The sequence below is a fragment of the Cervus canadensis genome, chromosome 7 (assembly GCF_019320065.1).
Source record: "Cervus canadensis isolate Bull #8, Minnesota chromosome 7, ASM1932006v1, whole genome shotgun sequence".
NCBI lineage: Eukaryota > Metazoa > Chordata > Mammalia > Artiodactyla > Cervidae > Cervus > Cervus canadensis.
In genome coordinates, this window is record NC_057392.1 from 81,352,735 (window position 1) to 81,363,906 (window position 11,172).

General features: G+C 43.8%; 1 pseudogene; it reads right to left on the reverse strand.

Annotated features, from left to right (window-relative positions):
- Nucleotides 1-655: 655 nt before the first annotated feature.
- On the reverse strand, nt 656-751 carry LOC122445653 (annotated as a pseudogene).
- Between the last annotated feature and the right edge of the window lie 10,421 nt (nt 752-11,172).

Here is an 11,172-nt window from a genome sequence, read left to right on the forward strand (position 1 = left end):
GAGACTGATTTGCTTGGTCTCCATTGCCTTGGGGCTTTTCTGCATAACCAGAGATGCTGGGAAACCAACCACTCCAGCCTGACTAAGTGCTAGAAAAAATAGCAGAGGACAAACTCCTCTCTGGTGTGTCCTCAGAGTTGTCACTGATAGCATCTCCGCTGTCTGACTCAAGACAGGGCCGGATCTGGCCTGCCAGAGGATTGGGGGAACATCCTCACCGATGTGGGGAGAAGGCTTGCAGCCTGGCAGAGGGGCCAGCATCCTACTCTCTGCTCAGTAAGGCAGGTTCAGACTGTGGATGCTGAAGCTAGACTATCTGGGTGTGAAGCCAAGCTCTGCCATTCCTTCCTGGCTATGTGATCTCAGGGCTTGCCTTGTGGCTCGGTGGTAAAGAATCTACCAGCCAACGTAGGAGACACAAGAGACACGGGTCTGATCCCTGGGTCAAGAAGATTCCCTGAGCAGGAAATGGGAGCCCACTCTAGTATTCCTGCCTGGGAAATCCCGTGGACAGAGGCGTCACCAAGAGTTGGACGCGACTGAGCACAAACATGTGATCTTAGGTACATTACTTAAAAGTTCATTTTTTGTTTTGTACCTATTTCACATTTTATTTTCCCTCTTCCTAACATCCATTTTATTTTGTATTATGTATAAAAATATGGAATGCTTCAAGAATTTTCATGTCATCCTTGCACGGGCCCCATGATAATCTACTCTATATCTGAACAGAGCAGGACCGGATGGTCCTTGCACCCCACCATGTCCTCTGCCTGCCTTTTGCGGTGGAAAACTTTAGTCAAAGAGTAAGTTTAATCGGAGAAATGAGGACATGTGAAAAAGTGGAAGTGTTAGTCACTCAGTCACGTCTGATTCTTTGCAACCCTATGGACTGTAGCCCACAAGGCTCCTCTGTCCATGGGATTTCCCAGGCAAGAACACTGGAGTGGGTTGCCATTCCCTTCTTCAGGGCATCTTCTCAATGCAGAGGACATGTGAAAACAAAGGAAAACCGTCAGAGGAGATCAAATAATAATAATGTACTCATTAAGCATAGTCAAGGACCTTTAGTTCCTTCTCAAAGACTATAGATAACATTCTGGTCCATATCCTGTGAGCTGTCTTATAGATACTGAAACCCCAGGTGGAAGAAGTTAACCCCCTGATGACCAGAGTGTACCCACAACATAAACTGCCACAATTCCAAGAACTGGCCTCAAAGAAATGGGGACAAATGGACCCTGGAACTGAAGATTAACTGTACCTAAAACAATCAAGATAACGCTGTTCAGACCACCAACGACCAGTTTTAAGATGACTGTCAGAGCCTACTGTGCTGCTTCTGTGTGTAGTCCCCCTACCTCACCCCACTTTCCAGCATCTGAAATAAAGCAAGCTTTCCTTTCCACCAACCTGGCCTGTTTATTGGCTTTTGAGCAGTGAGCAACTGGACACCATACACCTTGCGGTTACATATCGCTCCAATTTTAGTATATGTGCTGTCGAAGTGAGCACCTATTTCACAGTTTTAAAGTCTTTAGAATACTGCCTGACACCTAGTAAATATGGAAGCAGCATTTTCACTTGTAAAATTGGAGAACTAGACCCAATGAACTCTGAGAATCCTTTCGATATAAAATTTATAACCGCTAACGTTGTAAATCAACTACACTCAAAAAAAAAAAACAAAAAAAGAAACCTCACAACCTGCTTGAGTTCAAGTCCTAACTCCACTATGTGGGATTTCTCAAGATCAGGGACTGGCTATCCCTGGGTCAACTTTGTCCGCTCCAAAGGGCCTGGGACAATGCCTGACACATAGTAGGTACTCAGGACATTTTGAGTGTGTGCATGAATTGTCTGGTGGGGATCCTATAAAAAGGAGTAAAGACTTGTTATGGGGACTTCCCTGGTGGTTCAGTGGTTAGGACTCTGTGCTGCCAATGCAGGGGAGTGGTTTTGACTCCTGGTTGGGGAACTAAGATCCCACATACTGCTCTATGTGGCCAAAAGATAAAAAATAAAATAAAGATGAAAAGAAGACTTGTTAGGAAGCATAAGTGCTGCTCTAATAGCTAGACTAACTGCCCAGGAAGGGCCCTCCATGAAGGGGATGAGACCTCCTGTCCTAACAGCTGGATTTGTGGTCTTGAGGAGCTCTGAAGCCATGAAGAAAAGAGAACCAGAATTCGGGGGACCCAGAGAAAAAGAAATTTGTGAGGAAACTCACAGTACTCTGTGGTCTGGGCCTTGGAACAGGGAAACTGGCTCCAGCTGACCTGGAGCCCAGCTGTCCAGCAAAATGGTATAACTAGCGGCCCTGTTCTCCTCTATCGTGTGCCTTGGGGCAGAGGACATGCTATGTCCGACAGCTAATTTTAATAAACTAGTCAACGAACGGAGAAGGCAATGGCACCCCACTCCAGTACTCTTGCCTGAAAAATCCCATGGACGGAGAAGGCTGGTAGGCTGCAGTCCATGGGGTCGCGAAGAGTCGGACACGACTGAGCGACTTCACTTTCACTTTTCACTTTCATGCATTGGAGAAGGAAATGGCAACCCACTCCAGTGTTCTTGCCTGGAGAATCCCAGGGACGGGGGAACCTGGTGGGCTGCCGTCTATGGGGCTGCACAGAGTCGGACACGACTGAAGCGACTTAGCAGCAGCAACAGTCAACGAATGTTAAAGCATTTCTCACAATATGGAGAGAAGGGAAGGCTGTGTGCATGCTCAGTCGCTTCAGGCTATGCCTGACTCTTTGCAGCCCTATGAACTGTAGCCCACCAGGCTCCTCTGTCCGTGGGATTCTCCAGGCAGGAGTGCTAGAGTGGGTTGCTGTGGGATCGAGCCCACATCTCTTGCATCTTCTGCATCACAGGTGGATTCTTTTTTTTTTTTTTTTTGTTGGTCTTGTTTATCTAACAAGACCTCCAAAAATTATGCAGACCCCTTAACTACCCGAGTCCTAAGTATGAAACAAAGGACTCGGGTGTGCGCACGGGGGAGCATGACCCTAACTCTCACAGGTGGATTCTTTACCCTCTGAGTCACCTGGGAAGCCCAGAGATGGCTAGTTGTTGTTCAGTTGCTCAGTTGTATCTGACTCTTGGTGACTCCATGGACTGTGGCATGCCGAGCTTCCCTGTCCTTTCCCAGGGATGGCTAGATGCATCTCTCAATATATTCTCTCTTCCTTCCTAAGGAAGTCAAATTATGTAACCTCTTCACAGAAATGTTTAGTTATGGAAGTGCTTTGAACATACCTTCCCATTCTGAGAACACCCCTGCAGGGCAGAACCCTTCCTTCTGCCAGTATTGGAGATTTGATTCAGAGTGGTTGCTAAGACTGCCTAACTAGTTGATCTCAAATTTGCAGACTGTGAGTCTTGTTGTTTTTCTCTCTCCTTTGCCTCCCAGTGTGCACAAATCTCCAGACTAACATGAGAGCTTTGGGATGATTGAATAAGGAAGAAATCTGGAGAACGTATATGTGGGGCGCGTGTGATTATGGCTCCAACGTTCAGGCTGGCACCACTGCTACTGTTTACTGGAGACAGAACACAAGGGCCCAGCGCTGGCTGGCACAGTTGTGAACACTGGAAGGTGTTCAGGTCACCCATGGGTGAGGCACTTAAGAGGGTGCTGGCTACGGAGACAAGGTAGATGTTAAGATCACAGTAGGCAATTTCTTCTATAGGAGGGAAAGCACTAGTTCTTCAGTTTGTTGCAAGATCTTGATATTTAATGCCTTCATAAAGAAAAACGTAACTATATCACAAATTTGTTTCACGAATGTATTTCCCAAATGTTTCTCAATCTAGTTCTTTTGTAATGCTGTGTATTTTATTTTATGCATTTAAAAACCTTAAAGTGATCTATACTTTTACCAGGCTATCACATGACGCAAAATAGTTTAAGAATTCTTGAGCTGGAGGGAGATACATGTGAAACTAACCAAGTTTAAGCTTCAAGGTCTCTCACTTTACCATGCTTTTCTGGACTCTGTTCCTAAACTTCTATTTGTCACTTTTTATTATTTTTTTAAACGACTCCAACATTTGTACATGTTTCACACTCCACAGTACAAAACTTTTATCCACGAAGCACTTAGCTTAGTAGTGGGCACATAGTAGGCATTCAATAGCAATTTTTGCTTAATAGGTTCTGGGAAATTTATTATTCTTTTGGTATTAAATCCACTGTGGTTTATTATACTTACTGATGTTCACATTTTGATCCTTTTTTTTTTTTGGCCAGTAAGAACCTCTTCAATTTGGCTTGTTGTTTAGGCACTAAGTCATGTCCAAATCTTATATGATGCCATGTACTAGAGACCATTAGACTCCTCTGTCCATGGGATTCTCCAGGCAAGATTACTGGAGTGGGTTGCCATTTCCTTCTCCAGGGGATCTTCCTGACCCAGGAATTAAGCTTGCATGTCCTGCATTGCAGGCAGTTTCCTGACCACTCAGCCATCAGGAGGCCCCTCAATATGGTAACTGGGTCCTTTTATAAAATTGTATTTTATGGAAATAGAAAATGCACATAGAAAATGTACCTATCATTCAAAGTATAACTCACTGAATTTTCACAAATTTGGTTCTGGGAAATTTATATCATCCTCAAAGTGTATCTTGAAATCTTGCAGACCACAGCTTGATCTCCTCCACTCTCTGTGAGGGCTAGGGTGTGGGTGGTTGGGGTAAGGACTGACTACAAAAGTGAGCTTGGAGGGCTGCGGGATGAGAAAAAAAATTCAAGAAGGAGAGATGGCCCTGGAGGAGAATCTGTGCAATTGCTTCTCATTTGGGGCCTCTAGCAGTGCAGACATAGGTGTCTCTAGAGTGTATCCTCTTAAGTTTTGAAAGAAGATTTGAGAATTTGGTTTGAGGATATGAAGCCCAGCATGAGCAGAGAGATCTTTTACATTTCTTCACAAAGTCTTCACCAGGCAACTCCATACCCTGTGCCAAGCATTGTCCCAGGTGCTTAGGGGCTACAAAGTTGATGCAGGTATAGTCCCTGACCTTGAGGAACTCCCAGTTACTGGGTGCTATAATCAGGATTTGAACCCAGGCCTTCTGACTCCTTGTTCTGTGTTCTAAATTAACACTATGTTGTCCAGTTAGAAAATACATGAGTCAGCTTGGAGCAATCAAGAAAGGCTTCTAAGAAGAGGTGTTATTTTTGAGCTGAGTTGAATTCAGTAAGTGAACAAAGAAGGAAGCCTGTTCTAGGGAAACTAAACAATATGTTCAAAGGCGAAAAGGTGTAAGGAAAGAAAGGCATATTCAAGCAACTGCAAATTACGGGGAATGGCAAAAAGTAACAATAATAATGATGAAAGGAGTGTAGAATATACATAGGAAGTGGGAGGAGATGAAGCTGGAGAATAAAGTGGGGCCCAAACCATAAAGAATTTTAGACTCCAAGCTACTTAGCAATGTGCCTCAATGGCATTGAGCAGTGGTTGATGTTTCAGGCAGGATGGTGGCTTCATTAGCACTGTGATGTGGGTTACTGGGGGATCTTCCAGGACAATGTTTCCCAAGCCCAGTCGTTTACCTACTAATGTAACCATTTTTTCTTCTTTGAACCCACTTTTTCTCTAGCCTTCCTCTCCATGGTAAATGGTACCCACAGATTTCTTTGTCTTGGATCAAATATCTGTTAGTCGTCCTTGATTCCTCCTTTCCTGCACCATCCCCGTCCAACCCATCAACAGTTCTTTCTGTTCTGCCTCTAAGACGCATCCCAAGTCTATTCATTGTTCCCCACAGCCGTCAGCTCTGGCCTGGATGACCCTATCTGCTTCGTCATGAGGTTCCTGCCTTCCTGCAATCTAGTCTCTGTGTGGCAGCTAGAGGGAGGGATCTTTGGAAAAAATCAGTTGTCAAACCCCTCCTTCAGTTCAGTTCAGTTGCTCAGTTCAGTTCAGTTTAGTCGCTCGGTCATGTCCAACTCTTTGCGACCCCGTGAATCGCAGTACGCCAGGCCTCCCTGTCCATCACCATCTCCTGGAGTTTACTCAAACTCATGTCCCTCGAGTCGGTGATGCCATCCAGCCATCTCATCCTCTGCCATCCCCTTCTCCTCCTGCCCCCAATCCCTCCCAGCATCAGGGTCTTTTCCAATGAGTCAACTCTTCGCATGAGGTGCCAAAGTACTGGAGTTTCAGCTTCAGCATCAGTCCTTCCAATGAACACCCAGGACTGATCTTCTTTAGGATGGACTGGCTGGATCTCCTTGCAGTCCAAGGGACTCTCAAGAGTCTTCTCCAACACCACAGTTCAAAAGCATCAATTCTTCGGTGCTCAGCTTTCTTCACAGTCCAACTCTCACATCCATACGTGACCATTGGAAAAAACCATAGCTTTGATTAGATGGACTTTGTTGGCAAAGTAATGTCTCTGCTTTTTAATATGCTACCTGGGTTGGTCATAACTTTCCTTCCAAGGAGTAAGTGTCTTTTAATTTCATGGCCGCCCAAGCCTGTGCCCCAACCAGTAATGTTGAAGAAGCTGAAGTTCAAGACCTTTTAGAACTAACACCCAAAAAAGATGTCCTTTTCATTATAGGGGACTGGAATGAAAAAGTAGGAAGTCAAGAGCTACCTGGAATAACAGGCAAATTTGGCCTTGGAGTACAGAATGAAGCAGGTCAAAGGCTAACAGAGTTTTGCCAAGAGAATGCACTGGTCATAGCAAACACCCTCTTCCAACAACACAAGAGAAGACTACACATGGACATCACCAGATGGTCAACACCGAAATCAGATTGATTATATTCTTTGCAGCCAAAGATGGAGAAGCTCTATAGAGTTAGCCAAAACAAGACCGGGAGCTGACTGTGGCTCAGATCATGAACTCTTTATTGCCAAATTCAGACTTAAACTGAAGAAAGTAGGGAAAACCACTAGACCTTTCAGGTATGACCTAAATCAGATCCCTTATGACTGTACAGTGAAAGTGACAAATAGATTTAAGAGACTAAATCTGATAGACAGAGTGCCTGATGAACTATGGAAGGAGGTTCGTGACATTGTACAGGAGACAGGGATCAAGGCCATCCCCATGGAAAAGAAGTGCAAAGAGGCAAAATGGTTGTCTGAGGAGGACTTACAAATAGCTGTGAAAAGAAGAGAAGCAAAAAGCAAAGGAGAAAAGGAAAGATATTGCCATTTGAATGCAGAGTTCCAAAGAATAGCCAGGAGAGATAAGAAAGCCTTCCTCAGTGATCAATGCAAAGAAATAGAGGAAAACAACAGAGTGGGATAGACTAGAGATCTCTTCAAGAAAATTAGAGATACCAAGGGAATATTTCATGCAAAGATGGGCACAATAAAGGACAGGAATGGTATGGACCTAACAGAAGCAGAAGATATTAAGAAGAGGTGGCAAGAATACACAGAAGAACTGTACAAAAAAAGATCTTCACGATCCAGATAATCACGATGGTGATTACCTAGAGCCAGACATCCTGGAATGTGAAGTCAAGTGGGCCTGAGGAAGCATCACTATGAACAAAGCTAGTGGAGGTGATGGAATTCCAGTTGAGCTATTTCAAATCCTGAAAGATGATGCTGTAAAAGTGCTGCACTCAATATGCCAGCAAATTTGGAAAACTCAGCAGTGGCCGCAGGACTGGAAAAGGTCAGTTTTCATTCAGTTGCTCAGTCATGTCTGACTCTTTGCGACCCCATGGACTGCAGCACGCCAGGCTTCCCTGTCTATCACCAACTCCTGGAGCTTATTCAAACTCATGTCCATAGCATCGGTGATGCCATCCAACCATCTCATTCTTTGTCATCCCTTCTCCTCCCGCCTTCAATCTTTCCCAGCATCAGGGTCTTTTCCAATGAGTCAGTTCTTTGCATCAGGTGGCCAAAGTATTAGAGTTTCGGCTTCAACATCAGTCTTTCCAATGAATATTCAGGACTGATCTCCTTTAAGATGAACTGGTTGGATCTCCTTGCAGTCCAAGGGACTCTCAAGAGTCTTCTCCAACAGGACAGTTGAAGAGCATTAATTCTTCAGTGCTCAGCTTTCTTTATAGGCCAACTCTCACGTCCATATACAACTACTGGAAAAACCAAAGCTTTGACTAGACAGACCTTTGTTGGCAAACTAATGTCTCTGCTTTTTAATATGCTGTCTAGGTTGGTCACAGCTTTTCTTCCAAGGAGCAAGTGTCTTTTAATTTCATGGCTGCAGTAACCATCTGCAGTGATTTTGAAGCACAAGAAAATAAAGTCTGTGACTGTTTCCATTGTTTCCCCATCTATTTGCCGTGAAGTGATGAGACCAGATCTTCGTTTTCTGAGTGTTGAGTTTTAAGCCAACTTTTTCACTCCCTTCTTTCACTTTTACCAAGAGGCCCTTTAGTTCTTCTTCACTTTCTGCCATAAGGGTGGTGTCATCTGCATATCTGAGGTTATTGATAATCCTCCCAACAATCTTGATTCCAGCTTGTGCTTCCTCCAGTTCTGCATGATGTACTGTCTTGCTGGAGAATCCCAGGGATGGCGGAGCCTGGTGGGCTACCATCTATGGGGTCACACAGAGTCAGACATGACTGAAGTGGCTTTAGCAGCAGCAGCAGCAGCAACTCTGAATGTAAGTTAAATAAGTATACAGCCTTGATGTACTCCTTTCCCTATTCGGAACCAGTCTGTTGTTCCATGTCCAGTTCTAACTGTTGCTTCTTGACCTGCATACAGATTTTTCAGGAGGCAGATCAGGTGGTCTGGTATTCCCATCTCTTTCAGAATTTTCCACAGTTTGTTGTGATCCACACAGTCAAAGGCTTTAGCATAGTCAATAAAGCAAAAGTAGATGTTTTTCTGGAACTCTCTTATTTTTTTGATGATCCAATGGATGTTGGCAATTTGATCTCTGGTTCCTCTGCCTTTTCTAAATCCAGCTTGAACATGTGGAAGTTCACAGTTCATGTACTGTTGAAGCCTGGCTTGGAGAATTTTAAGCATTACTTTGCTAGCGTATGAAATGAGTGCAATTGTGCAGTAGTTTGAACATTCTTTGGCATTGCCTTTCTTTGGGATTGGAATGAACACTTTTCCAGTCTTGTGGCCACTGCTGAGTTTTCCAAATATGCTGGCATATTGAGTGCAGCACTTTCACAGCATCATCTCTTAGGATTTGAAATAGCTCATTCAAATTGGAATTTCATCACTTCCTTTTGCTTTGTTTGTAGTGATGCTTCCTAAAGCCCTCTTGACTTTGCATTTCAGGATGTCTGGCTCTAGGTGAGTGATCACACCATCGTGGTTATCTCAGTCATGAAGATCTTTTTTGTATGGTTCTTCTGTGTATTCTTGCCACCTCTTCTTAATATCTTCTGCCTCTGTTAGGTCCATACTATTTCTGTCTTTATTGTGTCCATCTTTGCATGAAATGTTCCCTTTGTATCTCTAATTTTCTTGAAGCAATCTCTAGTCTTTCCCTTTCCATTGCTTTCCCCTATTTCTTTGCATTGATCATTGAGCAAGGCTTTCTTATCTCTCCTTGCTGTTCCTTGAAACCCTGCATTCAAATAGGTATATTTTTCCTTTTCTCCTTTGCTTTTAGTTTCTCTTCTTTTCTCAGCTATTTGTAAGGCCTCCTCAGACAACAATTTTGCCTTTTTGCATTTCTTTTTCTTAGGGATGGTCTTGATTACTGCCTCCTGTACAATGTCACGAACCTCCTTCCATAGTTCTTCAGTCACTCTGTGAGATCTGATTCCTTGAATCTATTTGTCACTTCCACTGTATAGTCGTAAGGGATTTGATTTAGGTCATACCTGAATGGTCTAGTGATTCCCCCTACTTTCTTCAATTTAAGTCTGAATTTGGCAATAAGGAGTTCATGATCTGAGCCACAGTCAGCTCCCGGTCTTGTTTTGGCTGACTGTATAGAGCTTCTCCATCTTTGGCTGCAAAGAATATAATCAATCTGATTTCGGTGTTGACCATCTGGTGATGTCCATGTGTAGAGTCTTCTCTTGTGTTGCTGGAACAAGATGTTTGCTATGACCAGTACGTTCTCTTGGCAAAACTCTGTTAGCCTTTGACCTGCTTCATTCTGTACTCCAAGGCCAAATTTGCCTGTTATTCCAGGTAGCTCTTGACTTCCTACTTTTGCATTCTAGTCTCCTATAATGAAGAAGACATATTTAATCGGGTGTTAATTCTAGAAGGTCTTGTAAGTCCTGATAGAACCGTTTAACTTCGGATTCTTCAGCATTACTGGTAGGGGCATAGACTTGGATTACTGTGATATTGAATGATTTGCCTTGGAAATGAACGGAGATCACTCTGTTGTTTTTGAGATTGCATCCAAGTACTGCATTTCAAACTCTTGTTGACCATGAGGGCTACTCCATTTCTTCTAAGGTATTCTTGCCCACAGTAGTAGATAAAATGGTCATCTGAGTTAAATTCACCCATTCCAGTCCATTTTAGTTCACTGATTCCTAAAATGCTGATGTTTACTCTTGTCAGCACCTGTTTGACTACTTCCAATTTGCCTTGATTCATGGACCTAACATTTCAGGTTCCTATGCAATATTGCTCTTTACAAAATCAGACTTTACTTCCATTACCAGTCATATCCACAGGTGGGTGTTGTTTTTGCTTTGGCTCCACCTCTTCATTCTTTCTGGAGTTATTTCTCCATGCTTCCCAGGTAGCATATTGGGCACCTACCAACCTGGGGAGTTCATCTTTCAGTGTCCTATCTTTTTATCCTTTTCATACTGTTCATGGGATTCTCAAGGGAAGAATACTGAAGTGGTTTGCCATTCCCTTCTCCAGTGGACCACTTTTTGTCAGAACTCTCTGCCATGACCCGACCATGTTGGGTGGTCCTACACAGCATGGCTCATAGTTTCATTGAGCTAGACAAGGCTGTGGTCCATGTGATCAGGTTGGTTAGTTTACGGTGACTGTGGTTTTCATTCTGTCTGCCCTCTGATGGATAAGGACAGACCCTCCTTACATCCCTTAAAAAACAGCTTCTCGTTGCCCTTGGAGCAAGATCCAAATTCCTCATGGTGGCCATCGGAGTCCCAGCCCATCTCCAGGAATCTCAGACTTAGCTTACTCACCGTCTTGTCTGCAGGCCTTGGCCAGCTGGTCCTCTGATGGTTTCTAGGACTTGCCAGATTCTTCC